The sequence below is a fragment of the Rattus norvegicus genome, chromosome Y (assembly GCF_036323735.1).
Source record: "Rattus norvegicus strain BN/NHsdMcwi chromosome Y, GRCr8, whole genome shotgun sequence".
Lineage (NCBI taxonomy): Eukaryota > Metazoa > Chordata > Mammalia > Rodentia > Muridae > Rattus > Rattus norvegicus.
In genome coordinates, this window is record NC_086040.1 from 24,048,547 (window position 1) to 24,073,911 (window position 25,365).

General features: G+C 38.2%; 1 long non-coding RNA gene across 2 annotated transcripts in view; it reads left to right on the forward strand.

Moving 5' to 3' along the window:
- The window catches only part of LOC134484345 (uncharacterized), a 90,804-nt gene that overhangs the window by 15,119 nt on the left and 50,320 nt on the right, over positions 1–25,365 (forward strand). The window contains exon 3 of one of the 2 annotated variants that reach the window (XR_010061752.1): positions 24,325–24,549. The exons of the other annotated variant lie outside the window; for it this stretch is intronic. This is a non-coding gene — a long non-coding RNA (uncharacterized LOC134484345). Of the gene's footprint in view, positions 1–24,324; positions 24,550–25,365 lie in introns of those variants that run through there. 2 annotated transcript variants of the gene reach the window in all.

A 25,365-nucleotide genomic window follows, 5' to 3' on the forward strand; every position in this document is an offset into this window, starting at 1 on the left:
AAGCCACAATTACTCTTATACATAAACCACACAAAGACCCAACAAAAAAGAAAACTTCAGAGCAATTTCCGTTATGAATATTGGTGCAAAAATACTCGATAAAGTCTTGCAAACTGAGTCCAAGAACACATCAAAAAATCATCCATCATGATCATGTAGGTTTTATCCCAGGCATGCAGGGATGGTTTTGTATATAGAAACCATCAACATAATCCACTATATAATCACACTCAAAGATAAAAACCCAATGATCCTTTCATTACATGCTGAGAAAACATTTGAAAAAATTTAAAACTACTTCATGATAAAAGTCCTGGAAATTATAGGAACATAAGGACCGTTCCTAATCATATACAGCAAACCAGTAGCTAACATTAAATTAAATGGAGAGAAACATGAAGCAATCCCACTAAAATCAGGGACATGACAAGGCTGTCCACTCTCTCACAATTTATACAATGTAGTTCACGATGTCTTAGCCAGAGGAAGCAAACAACAAAAGGAGGTCAAAGGTATATAGACTGGCAAGGAAGAAGTAAAAATAGCACTGTTTGTAGATGATATGATAGTATACTTAGTGATCTCAAAAGTTTCACAAGATAATTCCTGAGCCTGATAAACAATTTTAGCAAAGTGGTTGGGTATAAAAGTAACTCTACACAAAAGCTAAACTAGCAGAGCAAGAAACTAGGCATATGACAACCTTCACAATAGCCCCAAATAATATAAATATCTCAAGGTGACTTTATCCAAGCAAGTAAAAGATATGAGCATATGAGCAGAACCACAAGTCTCTGCAGAAAGTGAAGGAGATTTCAGAAGATGGAAAGATCTCCCATGCTCATGAACTGGCAGGAATAATATAGTAAAAATGGCCATTATACCAAAAGCAACCTACAAATTAATTCCAATCCCCATCAAAATTCCAATCCAATTCTTCGTAGAGTTAGACAGTACAATTCATTATTTCATCTGGAATAACAAAAAACACAGAATAGCTAAAACTATCATCAACAGTAAAAGGACTTCCTTGGGAATCACTATCCCTGAACTCTAGTATTACAGAGCAACAGTGATAAAAACTGTATGGCATTGAGACAGAGCCAGGCAAATCAACCAGTAGAATAGAATTGAAGACCCAGAACTTAACCCATACTCCCATGGTCACTTAATTTTTGAGAAAGAGCCAAAACCATCCAATGGAAAAAAAGATAGCATTTTCAGCAAGTGGTGCTGGTTCAACTGGAGGTCAGTATGTAGAAGAAGGCAAATTGGCCCACTCTTACTGCCCTGTAAAAAGCTAAAGTCCAACTGGATCAAGGACCTCCACTTCAAACCAGATAAACTCAAACTAACAGAAGAAAAAGTGGGGAAGCATCTGGAACACATGGGCACTTTAGAAAATTTCCTGAACAAAACACCAAAGGCTCATGTTCTAAGATCAAGAATCAACAAATGCCATCTCATATAACCGCAAAGCTTCTGTAAGGCAGAGGACACTGTTCTTAGGACAAAATGGCAACCAACAGATAGAAAAAAGATCTTTACTAATCCTACAACAGATAGAAGGGTAATATCCAAAATATGCAAAGAAAACAAGAAGTTAGACTGCAGGAGACAAATAACCCTATTGAAAAATGGGGTTCAGAGCAAAACAAAGAATTCACAGCTGAAGAATATCGAATGTCAGTGAAACACCTAAAGAAATATTCAACATCTTTACACACAAGGGAAATGCAAATCAAAACAACACTGAGATTTCACCTAAAACCAGTTAGAATGGCTACGATCAAAAACTCAGGTGACAGAAGATGCTGGCGAGGATGTGGAGAAAGAGGAACACTCCTCCATTGTTGGTGGGATTGCAGACTGGTCCAACCATTCTGGAAATCAGTCTGGATGTTCCTCAGAAAATTGGACATTGAACTACCTAAGAACCCAGCTATACCTCTCTCGGGCATATACCCAAAAGATGTACCTTCATATAACAAAGACACATGCTCCACTATTTTCATAGCAGCCTTATTTATAATAGCCAGAAGCTAAGAACCAAGATGCCTTCAACAGAGAAATGGATACAGAAAATGTGGTACATCTACACAATGGAATATTACTCAGCTGTCAAAAACAATGTCTTTATGAAATTCATAGGCAAATGAATGGAACTGGAAATATCATCCTGAGTGAGGTAATCCAATCACAGAATCACATACATGGTATGCACTCATTGATAAGTGCTATTGGCTCAAATTCTCGAATTACCCTAGATGCACAGAACCAAAATGTGAATGCTTCACTCCTTCTTTAAAAGGGGATCAAGAATACCCTTGTCAGGGAATAGGGAAGCAAATTGTAGAACAGAGGCCGAAGGAACACCCACTCAGAGCCTGCCCCACATGGGGCCCATACATATACAGCCAGCAAACTAGGTAAAAAGGATGAATCAATGAAATGCAGGCTGATAGGAACAAATGTAGATCTCTCCTGAGAGACACAGCCAGAATATAGCAAATACTTAGGCAAATGTCAGCAGCAAACCACTGTACTGAGAATGCGACCCCTGCTAAAGGAATCAGAGCAAGGCCTGAAAGAGTTAATGGGCTTGAGACCCCATCTGAACAAAAATGCCAACCAAACCTAGGTTCAACCGACTAAGCCACTACCCAAGCCTATACATGAACTGACCTGAACTCCAAATTCACAGGTATCAATGAATGCCTATTAGGGACACCAGTGGAAGGGGAAGTCTTTGTTCTCCCAAGAATGAACCCCCAGTGAATGGCATTTTTGGGAGAAGGGCAGTAATGTGTGGGTGGATCGGGAGAGGAAAACCCCTATAGAAGGGGAGAGGGAGGGGCTAGGAAAATGTTAATGGGGAAACTTGGAAGGGGAATAACATTTGAAATGGAAATAAGAAATACTCAATTTAATAAAGATGGAAGAAAAAAAGATACTCCCTCTGGAAGAGGAGAATGTATGATTTTCCTTTCAGGATCTGTGGGAGGAATTTTGGACACCTGGGCAAATGTGGAATAACCCTATAGAACATTGGAACCATTTGGTTATTTCCGGAAAGTCCTGGGTGGGTAGGAACATCTTGGGGAAAAATGGGAGATCCAAGTTCTCCATGTCTATATAGGGAAGGATGTTGGGAACCTGGAATGTGTGGGGAAAGTACCTGTCCCAATTTGTCAGTATAAGAGTCAGCAAAAAGTGGCCCAGGCACAGTGTGATATTCTTTGAGTCTTTCAGTATTCTCTCCAGTATTGTGTTTTGTAGATGTTACAGGCACTCTGGCTACCAACTCGTCCTAGTCCACATGTTCCTCAATCCCAGTAGACATAACCCGCTTTTCTTTTCTTTACTTTTTTTTTTTTTCATCTTCCCAAGAACCAAGAATGGGAACTTAGATGAGGCCACTCTTTTTCGGGTAGCAGGATGTAAAGCAGATCTTCTGATATTCCTAGTCAGTGGGTTTCTCAGTGATCTGCTATCCTTGGTCAGTGTATTACTCATGCCCTCAGAAACCCTCAGAGTAAGTGGAACTGTCCATTTCTTCTTCTCTGTCAGTTCCCTTCTGGAGTCTAGGTCCCTCTTATTGACTGAAGCCTTTATATGATCTTTGGGTTTCTGCAGGTTTTCTGTAACACGAGCATCAGGTTTTTTGAATCTCTGATCTTCATAGGGTTTTGGGCATCTGAACTTGTCCCGAGCCCTTCTAAGTAGTCCGGGAGGTTCAAAGTCGCTCGGGTCTCTGCTGTTCAATTGCTTCCCCCACTGGGGTAGGAAGTTATAATCCACTTGGGGGACACTGAAGGTCTTCCAGGCTGTGGAGGCTGGGAACCCTTAAAATGCTTCCCCCATTGGAGTCCGGTGTTATAATCATCTTGGGGGACACTGAATGGGCTTCCAGGCTGTGGAGGCTGGGAATCCTTCAACTGATTCCACTGTTGCACTCAGGTGTTGTTGTCATCTTGGGAGACACTGAAGGGTTCCCAGGCCGTGGAGGCTGAGAAATCGTTGGTGCATGGTCAGAGGGTGAAGTCCGGGATGAGGGTCGCTGGCCTCTCTCCTCACATCTGGTCGTTTAGTCTTTAAGGAAATTGAACAAGAAATGTCGAATGGGCTACTACCATGTGAAGGGGCAGTGAATGTACTTGCCAGTGGTGAGTCATGGTAAGCATCAGTTGAGCTGTATCCTTTGAGTATGTCTCTCTATCTTCCGAGAACTGTGGACAAGTCCGGAAGGCAAAGCAGGGAAATCTCGAGTGACCATTGATCTCAGGAAACATCCAAAGCTCGAGAGGAGCTGTCCTCGAGTTTGCACAGGGAAGTAGCGAGGTCTGCATGGGGCAGTAGCGAGTTCTGCAAGGGGCAGTCGCGAGGTCTGCACCAGGCAGTCAGGAGCTGCTTCACTTGTCATTTCTGCTTGTAGTTGCGGGGCGATCATCCAAGATTTCTGAATGAGGAGGAACCCTGTCGAATATCTTCCTTTGTGTCCAGAGTGCTATCTGCTATTGTGCCCACTGTCAGGGGCCAAGACAAGGGATTCGGGAAGGAGCAACATGAATGGAAAGGGCAAGGGGTGCTTAGGACACTGTGCGGTCAAGCGACACTTACAACACGGTAGATCCCTCTAACCAGAGGCCATCTGTGGTGCAGTGATGTGTCTTGGAGCCTCATAACCGAATGGGAAAGGTTGATCCAGACCCTTGATCCTCAGAGACTGCAGGGACTAGAAAATCTCTGGTGGATTTTTTTAGGGAATGAACATGTGATAGGATTTGTATAGAGCATTGAATGCATGGGATTGATATTAGAATTCCATTTGAGTTCCAGATATTACTGTGATGCTTCTGCCTTGATGTATCACTATTTTTTCTTGTCCCAAAGCTCTTAATATTCTTTCCGTGATGATATTTTTGAAATATTGAGTATGCTACACAATGGAAAGTATTTTCTCTAATCACATATATTGAAATTCTAAATATGTCTTGATATCGTATGCAGTTGCCTTTATTATTACTATTATTAACAATTGTATTTCTTTGCATTTCAAATATTGCCCCCTTTCCGGTCCGCCTCTATAATCCCCACCACCACATACTCTTCCTCTTTGTCTCTAAGAGCGTGCGTCCCCAACACCCCCAGTCGTTCTTACCTCACCCCTCTAGATTCGCTCTTCTCTGGGACATCAAGCTACTAAGGACCAACTGCTTCCCCTTCCACTGATGTGAGATGAGGCAATTCTCTGCTACATTTGTAGGGTACCAGAACATGTATATTCAATGGTTGGTGGTTAGGTCCATGGGTTCCCTGAGGGGTCTGGTTAATTGATATCGTTGTTCTATCTCTAATAACAATCCCCTTCAGCCCCTTCAGCCCTTCCCCTACATCTTCCATTGGGATGTCTAGGTTCAGTTCAATGGTTAGCTGTGAATATCTGCATCTGTCTCAGTCAGGTGTTGGCAAAGCCTCTCAGAGGACAGGCATATCAGACTCCTGTTTGCAAGCACATATCAGCAGCAGCAACAGTGTCCAGGTTGGTGTCTGCAGATCTCTGGATGGCCTTTCTTTCAGCCTCTGCCCCACTTTCCCCTCTGCATTTCCATTAGACAGGATAACTCTGAATATATTTGAGATGGGTGAGTGGTCCCATCCTTACACTGGGGGCCATGTCTATCTACTGGAGGTGGTGTCTTCATGTTAATTTCAGTGTTATTGTTGATGTTGGCCAATGTCATCAGTATTGGGTCCAGGGAACCTGTCGCATTCCTAGTATCTGGTTTATCCTAGAGGTTACCCCCATCCTCAACTGTTCCTTCTCTCTATACTAATTTTCCTGGTCCTCTGTTTTTTTCCCTGTTTCTTCCAACATCTTATCCTGATCTCCTATTTTTCTATTTCACTCCCCTCTCTCACACAGGGTGATTCCTCCATCTGACTCCCATGAAAATTTTCTTCCCCCTTCTAATTGTTAATGAAGCAATCCCCCTTTGTCCTTTCTTGTTAAGCTTGAGAGTGCATATGAGTTTATGGTGGATATTATGAGCTCTTGGGCTAATATTCACTTACTAGTGAGGGCATGCTATGTGCATTTATTTGTGTTTTTGTTATGTCACTCAGGATTATATTTTCTAGTTTCATCCATTTCCCTATGAATTTCATGAAGTCATTCTTTTTAATAGCTGCATACCACACCATTGTGTAAATGTACCACATTATATCAATCTGTTCCTCTTTTGAGGGACATCTGGGTTCTTTCCAGCTTCTGTCTGTTATAAATAAGGCTGCTCTGAACATAGTGGAGCATGTGTCCTTGTTGTAGGTTGGAGCAAGTTTTGGGTATATGCCATCCAATGGTACAGCTGGATCCTCAGGTAGTAAATACTATGTTCAATTTTCTGAAGAAGCTCCAGCCTGGATTCCAGGGTGATTTTAAGAGCTTGTAATTTCCACAGTGAAAGAGTGTTCCTTTCTCTCCACATCCTTGACAGAGACTGTTGTCACCTGACTTTTTTGACTTAGCCATTCTGACTGGTATGAGGTAGAATTTCAGGATTGTTTTGATTTGCATTTCCCCAATGAGTAAGGATGTTGAACATTTTTAGGTGCTTCTCATCCATTCAATATTCATCAGTTGAGAATTTTTGTTTAGAACTGTAGCCCAGTATTAAATAGGGTTATTTGATTCTCCGGAGGATAGCTTATTGAGTTTTTTTGTATATATTGGATATTAGCACTCCATCGGATATAGGATTGGTAAAGATCTTTTCCCAATCTGTTAGTTGCTGTATGGAAGTAATAACAGTGTTCTTTGTCTTAGAGAAACTTTGAAATTTTATGAAGTTTCATTTTTCAATTTTTGATCTTAGAACAAAAGCCTTTGGTGTTCTATTGAGGAAATTTTCCCCAGTACCAATCTGTTTGAGGCTTTCCCCTGCTTTTTATCAATTAGTTTCAGTGTATCTGGTTTTATTTGGAGTTCTTTAATCCAGTTTTACTTGAGCTTTGTACAAGGAGATAAGAATGGATTGATTTGCATTCTTCTACCTTCTGCCCTTCAGTTGAAACAGCACAATTTTTAAAAAATGCTATCTTTTTTTCCACTGTATGGTTTTAGATCCTTTGTTAATTATCAAGTGGCCATAGCTGTGTGGGTTCATTTTTGGGTCTTACATTCTATTCCATTGTTATACCTGACTGTCTCAATACCAATACAATACAGTTTTTCCTCACCATTGCTCTGTAATACAACTTGAGCTCAGGGATAGCGATTTCCCCAAATGATTTTATTTTTAAGAATAGTTTTCTCTATCCTGGGATTTTTTTTTATTCCATATAAATTTGCAAACTGCCATTTTTATGTCTGTGAAGAAATCAGTTGTAATGTTGATGGAGATTGCATTGAATCTGTAGGTTGCTTTTGGCAAGATGGCCATTTTTACAATATTAAACCTGCCAATACATGAACATGGGAGATCTTTCTAATTTCTGAGATCTTCTTCAATTTATTTTTTTCAGACAGTTGTGTTCTTGTCATGTATATCTTTCATTTGCTTGGTTAGAGTCACACAGAGGTATTTTATAAGCTTTTTCACTATTGTCAAGGGTGTCATTTCTGTAATTTCTTTCTCAGCCTATTTCTCTTTTGAGCAGAGGCAGGATACTGATTTGTTTGAATCAATTTTAAACTCTTCCACTCTGCTATAGCTGTTTATCTGCTTAGAAATTCACTGGTGGAAATTGTCGGGTCACAACATCTGCATATAGTGACATTTTGAAAATTTCCTTTGCAATATGTATCCCTTTACATCCATTTGTTTTCTGTTTACTCTGGCTAGGGCTTTGAATACTATATTGAAAAGGTAGGGAGAGAGTGGTTATCATTGTCTAGTTCCTGATTGTAGTGGGATTGCATTAAGTTTTTCTCCATTTAGTTTGATATTGGCCTCTGGTTTGCTGTATATTGCTTTTATTGAGTTCAGTATGGTCCTTGAATTTCTGATCTTTCCAAGACTTGTAACATGAAGGGCTACGTTCTGTAAAATGCTTTCTCAGCATCTAATGAAATGATTGCTTGTTTTGTTTTCTTTGAATTTGTTTTTATAGTGGGATTAGTTTGATTAGTGATCAGGTTCTGTATATTGAACCATTCCTGTATCTCTGGGATGAAGCCTACTTGATCATGATGGATCATTGTTTTCATGTGTTCTTGGATTTGACTAGCAAGAAATTTACTGAGAATTTTTGCAGGGATATTCATGAATAAATTGGTCTGAAATTCTCTTTCTTTTTTCGGTCTTTGTTTGCTTTAGTTGTAAGCATAATTTTGGCATCAGAGAAGGAATTGCGTAGTGTTCCTTCTATTTCAAGTTTGTGGAATAGTTTGGAGAATATTGGTATTAGGTATTCTATGAAGGTCTGAGAGAATTCTGTACTAATCCTTTCTGGTCCTGGGATCTTTTGGTTGGGAGACATTTAATGACTGCTTCTACTACTTTACAAGTTATGGGAGAATTTAGGTGGTTTATCTGATTCTGATTCAACTTTGGTACCTTATATCTCTCTAGAAATTTATCCATTGAATCCTTACATTCCCACTTGTTAAGTATAGGCTTTTATAGAAGGATCTGATAATTTTTTGAGTTTCCTCACTTTCTTTGGTTATATCTCTATTTCATTTCTGATTTTGTTATTTTTAATTTGAATATAAGGGATTTACCTATTTTTGGATTTTTCGAAGAGCCAGCTCCTGGTTTTGTTGATTCTTTATATAATTCCTTTCATTTCTACTTGGTTGATTTCAGTCCTGAGTTTGATTATTTCCTGCTGTCTAGTCTTTGGATTTTTATTGGTTCTGAGATTTCAGGTGTTCTATCAAACTGCTAGTGTATCATAGCTTCTGTTTGTTTGTGGAGGCTCTCAGAGCTATGAGTTTTCCTCTTGCATTGCTTTTTTGTGTTCCCAAGTTATGCCTTCATTTTCATTAAAATCTGAAATGTCTTTAATTTTTTTTCTTTATTTCTTCCTTGAACAAGTTCTCATCGAGTAAATCATTCTCCAGCTACCATGTATATGTGGGACTATGGTTGTTTTTGTTGTTATTGAATACCATTCTTAGTCTGTAGTGATCTCATAGGATGCATGGGATTAATTCAAACATCTTGTATCTCTTGAGGCCTGTTTTATGATGGATCAGATTGTCAGTTTTTGAGAAGGTACCATGTAAGACTGAGAAGAAAGTGTCAGGACCCATAACAGGACAGGCTAATAACTAGCAGGTGATCATCCTGAGATACACAGCTTCGGATTATTTTATAATCTACAACTGGTTCTCCCTTATTAAGCAAAGTTGTAAGGGATTCATTTTGGGAAAGTTTACGCTATTAAATGCTATTCCTGTTGTTATTATTAGACATATATAACAATCATTGAGTAATAGCACACCCCTTTGGAGCAGATCTCTGCAGTCATACGAAGTTTTACTGTCCGTAGTGATACTATACAGGCAAATAGATGAATTCTTTAGTCTTAATAATGATTCTACAATAATTCCTAAAATGATATCAATGGTTATTAATCTCTATTATAGTGGGACTGCTATAAGTCTCTATATTTTTTTTCTTTTTCTTTTTTTCAGAGCTGGGACTGAACCCAGGGCCTTTCGCTCGCTAGGCAAGTGCTCTACCACTGAGCTAAACCCCGAACCCGTATAAGTCCCTTTCTAATAGTCAAAATTGCAGTGACAATTCTGCCGGTGTCCCTGGTGTCAACAGTTAATTTTTCTGAGATAGTAAACAGACTTTCTCCTACTAAGAACACATTCCATGATGTTGCAATACAGTTATCAAGAGTCATAAAAAGAAAACAAACGATTTGTTGCAGGTGCAAGGACAGTTAATATAAGATATTAACTGGGTTTATCTATATATAACATCACTAACAACTATGGTTTTGGATCTTCAGTGAGCCTGTGGAGCTGACACAGGTGATGAATGTTTCGCCAGATAATTACTCTTGATGGATATTGATGTAAAAATTCTCGGTTGTAAATTATGTTTCAATTTATGCTTGATCTTTCATATGAACTTGTGATGAACATTGTAATATGGGATCATATATTCTTAAAGATGTTTAAGTTCTGAGGAGAAAGAGAAGTCACACAGAAGGACTGAGAGAGAAGGACTGAACTGGAAGGACAGAGACAGGTGGACTGACCTGGAGATGGACAGAGCTGAAAAGTCAGCTTTGAGTTAAGGAGAACTGAGCTTAGTAGAACTGAGCCAAAAATATCTGGGCTGAGAAGAAATGTAGAGAGGAATAATGTAGATATTATAAGTAACATAAGAGGGCAATCTGCAGAATTACAGAGGAGAAGAGGAAAAGAGAAGAAGCTGGAAAGAACAGAAGGTGCAGGCAGGTTTCTCCTTACCATGGGACAGAACAGGTCATTTCTTAATAGCAATGCATGCTTACTCTTATCAAAAGGAACAAGGCTTTTCTCTTACACACTTGGGTTTAATTCACTTAGCATTAAAAGGGTCGAAGTGATTTTTTTCTTTATGTTATAAAGATTGGACCTCATCATTCTGCACTGGTGCTTGGTCTCTTGCTCCCTATGCATATGAAAGTAAGGATGTCTGTTTAAATATGTAATTACAAGAATGAATGCATATGTGTGTGTGTAAGAGTATAATTGTGAGAATGCGTGTAAGTTGGACCCAGCTGATTTTGAGTGGAAATATATAAATGCACGTTTATGGAATTCAGGTGTAAAATTACATGTTTATGCATATTTGGCTATGTAAAATACTGACATCATTTGTGATTCAAATATACTAACAATATGTTTATACTTACCTTCATTATTATATAAACTACTCATTGAAGAAATTTTAATGGATATATCAAAATTTGTTTATAGGAATGGTACATCAAATATTTCTGTTAATAGTCAAAATCAGGAAATTCTTTCTATATTTATGCATTTTGGTATTTGAATATGGAAGAAACTGAATGATCTTAGATTTTGTAATAATGTTTATAAATCATTTATTCTTAATGTTTGTTGAAAGAAGGAAGTTATCAATGAATACATATATACAATGTGCCACACATTACAAAAGCAATGTGCCACACCTTTGTAACATAAATAGAGCAAATTAAATATATAATTTATGAACTAAAGTTGAGCAATCATGTAAAAAAGCAAAATATATCATAGAGTCTACCTACATTTGGAGTTAAGAGATGATTCATGCTTCTGTGTATTTCTTTCTAGACATCTAAAGAGATAAAATTAGTGTGGAAAAGGCTAAAACTGCAATTAGTGTGCTTCATGTAGTATACATATTTAAACAATGCTTTTGAAAAAATATACAGTACATATTTTCAAGGTTACATATACAGCATATACAAAAATTCAGTGTCCATAAATTATCAATAACACTCAAGCTACTTTCTCTGGTCTTATTATATTTGAATTGTCAAAGATATACATGTATGTATGTATGTATACTCAAACAGGCATACTCACAGACAAACAAACAAACACACACAATACTTCTAAAAATTTAAAACAAATTTGTAAATAATAGTCTTTCAGACAAAACTAATGAAAAAGGATGAACTAAATTTCCAGTGTAATGTACTCTCAAAAGTGTACTTTCTAGCATATAAAACTTTACCTTATAATTTTTAAAAAAATCGTACGGGGCCAATATATGTAATCAGATCCCATTTGGACATATTACTCAGAGTTAAAGTAGAAATTGAAATGAAGTGGGAACCTTCCTGGTTGCTGCCGCTGCAGAGAGCCCCTGGGCAGCACCCCACGAGCGAACTTGAGCCTCGGGACCACAGGTAAGACCAAATTTTCTGCTGCAAGAAAGCTGCCTGGTGAGCTTGGGACACACGGAAGCAGAATTTCTCTAGAACCGGGCACGTTCTGTGTTTACCGAAAGTCCCACACCCGCGGATCCCGGCCCGCAGCAGCTCTCTGCTCCCAGACCCGGTGAGAGAGAGACCCAACCGCCTGGTCAGGTGGGCACTCCTGAGGCTGCAGAGCGGAAGAGACCAACAACACTGCTCACCCCTGCCCACATCCCTGGCACAAGAGGAAACTGTATAAGGCCTCTGGGCTCCCGTGGGGGAGGGCCCAGGAGCGGCAGGACCCCTGCCACAGACACCGCCGGACCCTGAAGGAAACAGACCGGATAAACAGTTCTCTGCACCCAAATCCCGTGGGAGGGAGAGCTAAACCTTCAGAGAGGCAGACAGGCCTGGAAAACCAGAAGAGACTGCTCCCTGCACACACATCTCGGACGCCAGAGGAAAAAGCCAAAGACCATCTGGAACCCTGGTGCACTGAAGCTCCCGGAAGGGGCGGCACAGGTCTTCCTGGTTGCTGCCGCTGCAGAGAGCCCCTGGACAGCACCCCACGAGCGAACCTGAGCCTCGGGACCACAGGTAAGACCAAATTTTCTGCTGCAAGAAAGCTGCCTGGTGAACTCAAGACACAGGCCCACAGGAACAGCTGAAGACCTGTAGAGAGGAAAAACTACACGCCCGAAAGCAGAACACTCTGTCCCCATAACTGACTGAAAGAGAGGAAAACAGGTCTACAGCACTCCTGACACACAGGCTTATAGGACAGTCTAGCCACTGTCAGAAATAGCAGAACAAAGTAACACTAGAGATAATCTGATGGCGAGAGGCAAGCACAGGAACCCAAGCAACAGAAACCAAGACTACATGCCATCATCGGAGCCCAATTCTCCCACCAAAACAAACATGGAATATCCAAACACACCAGAAAAGCAAGATCTAGTTTCAAAATCATATTTGATCATGATCCTGGAGGACTTCAGGAAAGACCTGAACACACTTAGGGAAGCACAGGAAAACATTAATAAACAAGTAAAAGCCTACAGAGAGGAATCGCAAAAATCCCTGAAAGAATTCCAGGAAAACACAATCAAACAGTTGAAGGAATTAAAAATGGAAATAGAAGCAATCAAGAAAGAACACATGGAAACAACCCTGGATATAGAAAACCAAAAGAAGAGACAAGGAGCTGTAGATACAAGCTTCACCAACAGAATACAAGAGATGGAAGAGAGAATCTCAGGAGCAGAAGATTCCATAGAAATCATTGACTCAACTGTCAAAGATAATGTAAAGCGGAAAAAGCTACTGGTCCAAAACATACAGGAAATCCAGGACTCAATGAGAAGATCAAACCTAAGGATAATAGGTATAGAAGAGAGTGAAGACTCCCAGCTCAAAGGACCAGTAAATATCTTCAACAAAATCATAGAAGAAAACTTCCCTAACCTAAAAAAAGAGATACCCATAGACATACAGGAAGCCTACAGAACTCCAAATAGATTGGACCAGAAAAGAAACACCTCCCGTCACATAATTGTCAAAACACCAAACGCACAAAATAAAGAAAGAATATTAAAAGCAGTAAGGGAAAAAGGTCAAGTAACATATAAAGGGAGACCTATCAGAATCACACCAGACTTCTCGACAGAAACTATGAAGGCCAGAAGATCCTGGACTGATGTTATACAGACCCTAAGAGAACACAAATGCCAGCCCAGATTACTGTATCCAGCAAAACTCTCAATTAACATTGATGGAGAAACCAAGATATTCCATGACAAAACCAAATTTACACAATATCTTTCTACAAATCCAGCACTACAAAGGATAATAAATGGTAAAGCCCAACACAAGGAGGCAAGCTATACCCTAGAAGAAGCAAGAAACTAATCGTCTTGGCAACAAAACAAAGAGAATGAAAGCACACAAACATAACCTCACATCAAATATGAATATAACGGGAAGCAATAATCACTATTCCTTAATATCTCTCAATATCAATGGCCTCAACTCCCCAATAAAAAGACATAGATTAACAAACTGGATACGCAACGAGGACCCTGCATTCTGCTGCCTACAGGAAACACACCTCAGAGACAAAGACAGACACTACCTCAGAGTGAAAGGCTGGAAAACAACTTTCCAAGCAAATGGTCAGAAGAAGCAAGCTGGAGTAGCCATTCTAATATCAAATAAAATCAATTTCCAACTAAAAGTCATCAAAAAAGATAAGGAAGGACACTTCATATTCATCAAAGGAAAAATCAACCAAGATGAACTCTCAATCCTAAATATCTATGCCCCAAATACAAGGGCACCTACATATGTAAAAGAAACCTTACTAAAGCTCAAAACACACATTGCACCTCACACAATAATAGTGGGAGATTTCAACACCCCACTCTCATCAATGGACAGATCATGGAAACAGAAATTAAACAGTGATGTAGACAGACTAAGAGAAGTCATGAGCCAAATGGACTTAACGGATATTTATAGAACATTCTATCCTAAAGCAAAAGGATATACCTTCTTCTCAGCTCCTCATGGTACTTTCTCCAAAATTGACCATATAATTGGTCAAAAAACGGGCCTCAACAGGTACAGAAAGATAGAAATAATCCCATGCGTGCTATCGGACCACCACGGCCTAAAACTGGTCTTCAATAACAATAATGAAGAATGCACACATATACGTGGAAATTGAACAATGCTCTACTCAATGATAACCTGGTCAAGGAAGAAATAAAGAAAGAAATTAAAAACTTTTTAGAATTTAATGAAAATGAAGATACAACATACTCAAACTTATGGGACACAATGAAAGCTGTGCTAAGAGGAAAACTCATAGCGCTGAGTGCCTGCAGAAAGAAACAGGAAAGAGCATATGTCAGCAGCTTGACAGCACACCTAAAAGCTCTAGAACAAAAAGAAGCAAATACACCCAGGAGGAGTAGAAGGCAGGAAATAATCAAACTCAGAGCTGAAATCAACCAAGTAGAAACAAAAAGGACCATAGAAAGAATCAACAGAACCAAAAGTTGGTTCTTTGAGAAAATCAACAAGATAGATAAACCCTTAGCCAGACTAACGAGAGGACACAGAGAGTGTGTCCAAATTAACAAAATCAGAAATGAAAAGGGAGACATAACTACAGATTCGGAGGAAATTCAAAAAATCATCAGATCTTACTATAAAAACCTATATTCAACAAAATTTGAAAATCTTCAGGAAATGGACAATTTCCTAGACAGATACCAGGTATCGAAGTTAAATCAGGAACAGATAAACCAGTTAAACAACCCCATAACTCCTAAGGAAATAGAAGCAGGCATTAAAGGTCTCTCAACCAAAAAGAGCCCAGGTCCAGACGGGTTTAGTGCAGAATTCTATCAAACCTTCATAGAAGACCTCATACCAATATTATCCAAACTATTCCACAAAATTGAAACAGATGAAGCCCTACCGAATTCCTTCTATGAAGCCACAATTACTCTTATACCTAAACCACACAAAGACACAACAAAGAAAGAGAACTTCAGACCAATTTCCCTTATGAATATCGACGCAAAAATACTCAATAAAATTCTGGCAAACCGAATTCAAGAGCACATCAAAACAATCATCCACCATGATCAAGTAGGCTTCATCCCAGGCATGCAGGGATGGTTTAATATACGGAAAACCATCAACGTGATCCATTATATAAACAAACTGAAAGAACAGAACCACATGATCATTTCATTAGATGCTGAGAAAGCATTTGACAAAATTCAACACCCCTTCATGATAAAAGTCCTGGAAAGAATAGGAATTCAAGGCCCATACCTAAACATAGTAAAAGCCATATACAGCAAACCAGTTGCTAACATTAAACTAAATGGAGAGAAACTTGAAGCAATCCCACTAAAATCAGGGACTAGACAAGGCTGCCCACTCTCTCCCTACTTATTCAATATAGTTCTTGAAGTTCTAGCCAGAGCAATCAGACAACAAAAGGAGATCAAAGGGATACAGATCGGAAAAGAAGAGGTCAAAATATCACTATTTGCAGATGACATGATAGTATATTTAAGTGATCCCAAAAGTTCCACCAGAGAACTACTAAAGCTGATAAACAACTTCAGCAAAGTGTCTGGGTATAAAATTAACTCAAATAAATCATTTGCCTTCCTCTATACAAAAGAGAAACAAGCCGAGAAAGAAATTAGGGAAACGACACCCTTCATAATAGACCCAAATAATATAAAGTACCTCGGTGTGACTTTAACCAAGCAAGTAAAAGATCTGTACAATAAGAACTTCGAGACACTGAGGAAAGAAATTGAAGAAGACCTCAGAAGATTGAAAGATCTCCCATGCTCATGGATTGGCAGGATTAATATGGTAAAAATGGCCATCTTACCAAAAGCAATCTACAGATTCAATGCAATCCCCATCAAAATACCAATCCAATTCTTCAAAGAGTTAGACAGAACAATTTGCAAATTCATCTGGAATAACAAAAAACCCAGGATAGCTAAAGCTATCCTCAACAATAAAAGGACTTCAGGGGGAATCACTATCCCTGAACTCAAGCAGTATTACAGAGCAATAGTGATAAAAACTTCATGGTATTGGTACAGAGACAGACAGATAGACCAATGGAATAGAATTGAAGACCCAGAAATGAACCCACACACCTATGGTCACTTGATGTTTGACAAAGGAGCCAAAACCATCCAATGGAAAAAGATAGCATTTTCAGCAAATGGTGCTGGTTCAACTGGAGAGCAACATGTAGAAGAATACAGATCGATCCATGCTTATCACCCTGTACAAAGCTTAAGTCCAAGTGGATCAAGGACCTCCACATCAAACCAGACACACTCAAACTAATAGAAGAAAAACTAGGGAAGCATCTGGAACACATGGGCACTGGAAAAAATTTCCTGAACAAAACACCAATGGCTTATGCTCTAAGATCAAGAATCGACAAATGGGATCTCATAAAACTGCAAAGCTTCTGTAAGGCAAAGGACACTGTGGTTAGGACAAAACGGCAACCAACAGATTGGGAAAAGATCTTTACCAATTCTACAACAGATAGAGGCCTTATTTCCAAAATATACAAAGAACTCCAGAAGTTAGACCGCAGGGAAACAAATAACCCTATTAAAAAATGGGGTTCAGAGCTAAACAAAGAATTCACAGCTGAGGAATGCCGAATGGCTGAGAAACACCTAAAGAAATGTTCAAAATCTTTAGTCATAAGGGAAATGCAAATCAAAACAACCCTGAGATTTCACCTCACACCAGTGCGATTGGCTAAGATCAAAAACTCAGGTGACAGCAGATGCTGGCGAGGATGTGGAGAAAGAGGAACACTCCTCCATTGTTGGTGGGATTGCAGACTGGTAAAACCATTCTGGAAATCAGTCTGGAGGTTCCTCAGAAAATTGGACATTGAACTGCCTGATGATCCAGCTATACCTCTCTTGGGCATATACCCAAAAGATGCCTCAACATATAAAAGAGACACGTGCTCCACTATGTTCATCGCAGCCTTATTTATAATAGCCAGAAGCTGGAAAGAACCCAGATGCCCTTCAACAGAGGAATGGATACAGAAAATGTGGTACATCTACACAATGGAATATTACTCAGCTATCAAAAACAACGAGTTTATGAAATTCGTAGGCAAATGGTTGGAACTGGAAAATATCATCCTGAGTGAGCTAACCCAATCACAGAAAGACATACATGGTATGCACTCATTGATAAGTGGCTATTAGCCCAAATGCTTGAATTACCCTAGATCCCTAGAACAAACGAAACTCAAGACGGATGATCAAAATGTGAATGCTTCACTCCTTCTTTAAATGAGGAAAAAGAATACCCTTGGCAGGGAAGGGAGAGGCAAAGATTAAAACAGAGACTGAAGGAACACCCATTCAGAGCCTGCCCCACATGTGGCCCATACATATACAGCCACCCAATTAGACAAGATGGATGAAGCAAAGAAGTGCAGACCGACAGGAGCCGGATGTAGATCGCTCCTGAGAGACACAGCCAGAATACAGCAAATATAGAGGCGAATGCCAGCAGCAAACCACTGAACTGAGAATAGGTCCCCTATTGAAGGAATCAGAGAAAGAACTGGAAGAGCTTGAAGGGGCTCGAGACCCCAAAAGTACAACAATGCCAAGCAACCAGAGCTTCCAGGGACTAAGCCACTACCTAAAGACTATACATGGACTGACCCTGGACTCTGACCCCATAGGTAGCAATGAATATCCTAGTAAGAGCACCAGTGGAAGGGGAAGCCCTGGGTCCTGCTAAGACTGAACCCACAGTGAACTAGTCTATGGGGGGAGGGCGGCAATGGGGGGAGGGTTGGGAGGGGAACACCCATAAGGAAGGGGAGGGGGGAGGGGGATGTTTGCCCGGAAACCGGGAAAGGGAATAACACTCGAAATGTATATAAGAAATACTCAAGTTAATAAAATAAAAAAATAAAAAAAAAAGAAATGAAGTGGGAAAAATAGTAAATTACAAGATTTAGCTATACACTTTCAATTATACAAAAAAGTCTGAGAAACAGTGAAATGACACAACATGTAAAATTGCTTTCTATTAAGCATTGATATCTAAGTTTAGTCTTCATAGTCTATATAAAAGAGAGAACTAAATCTCAAAAGTTTTTTCCGGGCTTAAATACAATTTTCTTGGCTTGTGAATATACCCAGAACCAATTAATACAATGAAAATGGATAGATGTTGTGTTACAACAAATAAAACACATTTTGATTATTTATTCAGTATAAATTTATTTTTGTAGCATTTCTTCCTATGTTTCTGTTGGATATTATATAAATCCTCACTTTGGTGTGGTCAGTGCTTAAATTTAAATGAACATGACTGAATATGTCAATATAGTAGAAATGAATTCTTGGGGCAGAGAATACCTTTGGGTTAAACCTGGTTATAATGAAATGGTGGTGACAATGAGCACAACTAAATAGAAGGAAAGAAACTGTGGCTTCAGGTACAGGAGTCAATATAAGATTTCACTTTGTAGTGTTGGAAGAATTGTTCCGTGATATCATGAGATTGTGCAGTGAACAGGCCTTTTCTTTATTCCTGTAATGAAAGCAAAAATTTGTGGCTTTCAGTTCCTTCAGAGAGCTTGCTACGTGTGCAGATCAATCAGCAACTCGGGAGTAGGGATTTAGGTGTGCAAAATATATTTTTGATACTGAATTTCTCTAGGTACTTTAGGGAGCTAACTTCATAAGATTTGGAATATAATCAGACAAGAGATTGTTAAAGATGTAGAAAAGCATGGAGTGTGGTGGCACAGGCCTTTAATATTAGCACTGGGTAGCAGAAGCAGGCATAACTCTAAGTTCAAGGCCAGCTTGGTCTACAGAAAGAGAGAGAGAGAGAGAGAGAGAGAGAGAGAGAGAGAGAGAGAGAGAGAGAGAGAGAGAATAGGTGAAAGAGATAGTGAGTTCTGGTACTGCCAGGGATATAAAAGGAACAGTGTCACAAAAATTTTCAAGAATAAGTTCTGTATTATACAGAGAAAATTCTCATTTTATTTTAGTAAGATGTTAACAATTCTTTCTTGATTCTAATGAAATCTCTTAGCTATAAAATAATGTGAAGGCAACGATAATATAAGAAAAGATGTTTTACATCACTATTCCCCTTAAACTATAAGTTGAATTTTTACTAAATAATCCTATGTAAATACACTTTGAAGGCTTTTCTGTGATTAGCTAAAGGGCATTTACATTGTGAATTAAGAATGATGGATTTCATGCCAATCTTGAATTGTCATCACTAAGGTGTAGAAGCATATTAAGCATACAAAATCATACATAAAATTTTGCACAATAAAAAATGAGAACCTTTAATTGGTTTTCCTCTAATGTCAACACCTTCTTTTTGTTGGAGTGAAGATTGGATGATTTGAACTAATTTTATGAGAAATACCACCTGCTTTCAGAAGATAAGTAACAGAGAAAGATGAGGAAAAACATATGCTAAGGAACAGTGAACTGGGATAGAGTATTCTATGTAATACATAGAACAATAAATTTGACCCATCTGTTACTGGTAAGGTGGGGACTTCATTACGCACATCTATGTACTTAAAAATGTTTTCTTTTCCTTCTTAAGTTTGTATGGTTGCTATGAAAACTATGGGTTTTGTGTTAAGATCTTTGCATATTTAATGATAGTTTTGAAATATTAGTGTTATAATCAAAAGCCGTGCTTTGTACATACTTTTTAAGCAACAAAAAAGAGAAGTGTCTGCTTGGGTTTTATGAAGAAAGTTACTATGTTAAACATGAATTAATTTTTCTGACATATACATTATCTTCATGTACCATGCTTGTTGATGAAATCTTAGCACATAGGAATGAATAGTAACCATCTTAGTATAGTTTCAGGATTTTATTGTATCTTGTTTGCCATGTGCCTTTCTATTAAAATGCTATCACTTTTCTAAGTCTCTTAATTTAACTGGAGAGGTTTGCAATATCTCCTATTCTGTTGGTTATTCATATAATTCGTCTTTGGTGTTGTTATTGAATTTTATGACTAACTTCTTAATATTCTTTATTTTGAAGGTAAAATATATATATATACATATACATATATATATATATGTAAAATAGTTTATAAAAAGATTACAGTTTTAGTGGAAATATAACTTAGTGATGAACAATTTTATAAGTATTCTCTAAATTATTGAATATTCTACATTTTATTAGTATAAAAATATTATAAATACCACATCCTTTATTAACTTTAACACACACTGCTCCAGTTAATATAAACACAAATATGTTCGTCATATTTATCTTTGAAATTTTCTTAGTTTCTTAGTTTCTTAGTTTCTTAGTTTCTTGACTTTTCTATCTGAGCTTTCTCATCGTTTTTCAAAAATAAATCTATTGCTCTTTTATTGAGAATCATAATGAATATTCATTGATACATAGATATATAATAATGTGACAATATACACAATGGTACTTCATTCTCCCTAGGAAAACTAAACCGAGTAAGGTAACAAAGACTTAGAAAGGCAAATACCATGTGTTCTTTTTCAAAGAGATCAAAGAATCTCCTTTTAATATACTTGTATTTATGTGAAGTTGTGGGTGGTTTGAGTTCATTTAACTGGTATACGTCACAGAGATTAGAGAGTAGGGTTTTAAACAGTGTGGTATGGAAGATATTGAGCATGTGGGATATGAATCTAGAAGTAAGAATAATGAAGAGAGACTAGTATAAGTGGTGAGGGACATAGGGCAGGCGGAAACAAAGAACTGAGGAAGCGAGGATGAGGGTGATTGTCTACAAACATAACATATGGCAACCTGTTACTTTATAGGTTAGGTTAAAATAAATATTAAAATTTAAAACTAATACCATAATGTTCAATGCTATAAACATCATGTTTGAGGAAAAATGCCAGGAAGTGATATCAGAATGAAAATAATATATTTATCTTATTTGATCTTAGTCATATTATCCATAATTACTTGTTAAAAACATCATTTGTCTGCCAAATTTATGGTACCACTTAAAAATTGCCTGTGATATAATAATTCCTTATGATAGTAGAGAATTTTTATTATTAGGTCAATTTTTAAAATCTGTGATTTGATCTTGTTTTAAGTTTCTTTTTACTTAAATTTGGTCCTCATGACATTCACTCATACTAAATTATAATTTTCAATTTTAACATACTACTGTAAAATATGATCAAGAGGGTTGTTGAAATTGCTCAATTATAAGTAATATTATCCATAAACTACAGGACATCCTCCACAAAGCTTAAAGGTACAAAGAAGATAAACAAGAAGAATGGCCAAAGTGCATAAGATTGACTCTCACTTAGAATGGGGAATAAAATAGTCTAGGAGGCCGATTGAGGAAAGGAACTAGATGAGAGATGGAAGGAAGAGGAGAATGGATCCTGTGTGTGAAGGGACAGGAGATAGGACCCGATAGTCATGAGAAAGAAAGGAAATCTTGAACTTTAAGAGATGAGGAGGTGGGAGAAACCTCCAGGAAGAGAAAGAGACCTGGTATAATGGAGGTATCCACGAATCAATGGGGTGACCTAAGCTGTGACGTACATTGGTGATATGAAACATTAAGAGGCCAAATCCCATTGACTGGAAAGACCGGCAATGGAGGGATAAAGACACAAATACACCCACAAAACCTTCTTCGCAAAATTTTTCAAGCCTAAAAGAAAATCTGAACCGCATTCTAAAGTCCATATTGTCCTTTGCTTTACTGATGGCTGGTAATTTTTGCTTAAATTAAGGATTTGAGAGATTATCATTTGAAGTAGCTATACAATATTTATACTGTTATATTCATGCTTTAGCTGGGCCAACTTTGTTCCCAATATCATTGCAAAAATTAAAATTGGAAAACAGAATATTTGAGTACACATTGAGTAATATATATAAAGTCTCCCTTCAAAGAATGTACAATAAAAAAATGTAATACAATATTCATTCACCTAAATGTCTGGAAGGAAAATATTGGACTTTGGGAAACAGAGAAAACCTAGGAACTTGAACTGTATGTCACAGGAATGGAACTGGGAGTGTAATTATTATCCAGAATAATCTCCTCCACCCCATGTTCCTAGATCTTTATACCCATGCCAAGCCCCTGACCAACATTCTCTATTCCGAACATGTACGTACTAGTGAAGCAAAGAGAAGTCTCCAGCATTAGAGATATATAGTATTTAAAGGTTTCCAGTGTGTCACAAGAGACACTCTTGGAAAGGGAACCCTCAAATCTGGTCAATGTAAAGAAAGCTGTTCAACAGTTAGATCATGGCAGTTCTCAGTGACATCATCATTAGGTCCTCCCTGAAATATCTCTTGTATCCTGAAGAGCTCTAGCTTTTCTGTGATGTCACAAGTGTCATGGTGACAGCAACTGCCTCTTGGATATTCTTTGAGGACCTCTAGGGTTAACTCATTGACCTCTTATTCTGGCTAAACAGCCATTTGTTAGGGAGATAAAAGAGAAGGAAGCTGGCCTTCTCTCTTTGTATAAAAAAAGGAAGAAATAAATGGTCCATGGGAAAGCTCAGTGAGTCTTGGGTAGGCGTTGAGTGTTGTATCTGAAGAGATAGCCTTGATCTGAGCCTTACACACATGGGAATCCAGAGCTGGGATTCTCTCATTATCATCTGGACTTCCCTGCTTGATATGGTTTCTGGAATTCAGAGAGTTTATATAATCATTTTCTTCATTCCAAAAGTCAGTTGTTGGGAAGGGCACAGTTGTTCTAGTGAGAGCTCATGGCTTTCACTCTTTTTGCCCTGAAGAAAAAGGTCCGAAGAAACAAAGGATAGACAAGTATTGTCTCCTCAGCTCAGTGTAAACGCCTCCATGCTTTGGATACCTGTAGTGCAGTTTGTGTCTGACACTGATATTTGGGAGAGAAGAGCTTCTAGTTGAGACTTCATCATCTCAGTCTTTCCACTAGTATTACTCTGATTACCATTTCCTGATAGTTACCCTTTAGATTTCTGAGTCAATATGTGTAATTAGCTGACAGATGTCTTTTCTTTAATTTATTTCATTTTTTTTAATTTTTAGCAAATTTTATTGCTTTTTTATTTGGATATTTCTATATTTGAATTTCAAATTTGATTTTCTTTCCCAGTTTCATGTCCATAAGACCCGTAACTAGTCCCCCTAACATTCTTCTATAACCTAACTTAGTGAACCTTGATATTACCTTGAACTGAGAGTTAAACCTAGGTTGGACCAGGAACTTCTCCTTCCATTGGTTCTCAACAAGGCCATCCACTGCTACATATGCAGTTGGACACATAGGTCTGTCCAAGTACAGTCTTTGAATATTGGTTTAGTACCAGAAAGCTCTGGTTCACTGGCATTGTTGTTCTTATGGAATTGAAATCCCCTTAAGCTCTTGTAATTCTTTCTCAAAAACTACCAACAAGAGATCCATTTTTGGTTCACTGGTTTGCCAGTAGCATTCTCTTCTGTATTTGACTTGCTCAAGCTGTGTCTCTCAGGAAAGATGTACATCTGGTTCCAACTATACATTTGGTGGCTCCTACAGCTATGAGGTTAGGTGGAATTTTCACATGGATTATGTACACCTAGGTCAAGAATGTAGAATCCACAAATGGCAATTCCAAACACCTCCCTCTTGTTCTTATGAACCTATTGAAGTTGAAGTTTCCCTGGACATTAAGCCATTCATCTCCCTGCACATCCTCCTGAATTTTATGTTTGTCCTGAAGTAACAACCATGGTAAAACCACGAAAACCTTCACGTCTGGTCCTAGAGGAACAGGAAGTTAGATATTAAAGAACTGATGTCTAATGAGACTACTGAACCATATTCTATATTTCATGTTTTCCTTAGCTTTTCTGATGTCTGGAAATTTTTGGATAAACTAAGGATTTGGAAGTTCATCATTGGAAGTAGGTACATAATATTTACATTTTTATATTCAACGTTAGGTGGGACCCTTGGGTTGCCAAAATCATTGCAAAAAAACATGAAATTGGAAAACAGAATTTTTCACTTCACATTCAGGAATATATAAAGTCACCTATCAAGGAATGTACAATGAGAAACTGTAATGAAATATGAATTCAATTAAAGGATTGTAGGGAAAATGCTGGCCTTTGGGAAACAGAGATAACCTAGGATATTGAACTGTATGTCATAGTAATGGACCTGGTAATAAAATTATTATCCAGAGGAATCTCTTCCACTCCATGTTCCGAGATCTTTTCTACCCATGCAAAGCTCCTGATTATCTTTTCCTTTCAGAGCATGTAACCACTAAGGAAATAAAGAGAAGTTTCTAGCTTTAAAGACATGTAGTATGAAAAGGTTTCCATTGTTTCACAGGAGACAAACCTTGCAAGGGCACCCTCGAATCTGGTCATTGAAAGGAAAACACTTTAGCAGGTAGGCCATGGCAATTCTCAGTGACATCACCATTAGGCCTATCTAAAAAAATCTGTTGTATCCTGGAGATCCCTAGTTTCTTCTGTGATGTAACAAGTGTTGTCCTGACAGAAGTTGCCTCTCCAGTAGTCCTTCAGTACCTCTAGGGTTTACTATTTGGCCTCTAATTCAGCATAAACAGCCTTTGGGAAGGAGAAAAAAGAGGATGAAGTGATCAAAGATGGGAAGAAGGAAGCTGGCCTTCTGCTTTGTTATAAAAAAAAAGAAATATGTGGTCCATGGGAAATCTCAGTCATTTCTGGGTAGTGGTTGAGAAGGTTTGCTGAAAAGATAGTATTGATTGGAGCCTTCCAAATATGGTAATAAGGAGATGGGAGCCTCTCAGATGCATCTGGACTTCCCTGCTAGTTATGGTTCCTGGAAGTCGGAGAATTTATATCATTCATGTCTTTTTTCCAAAGCCAAGTGTTGGGAAGGGCACAGTTT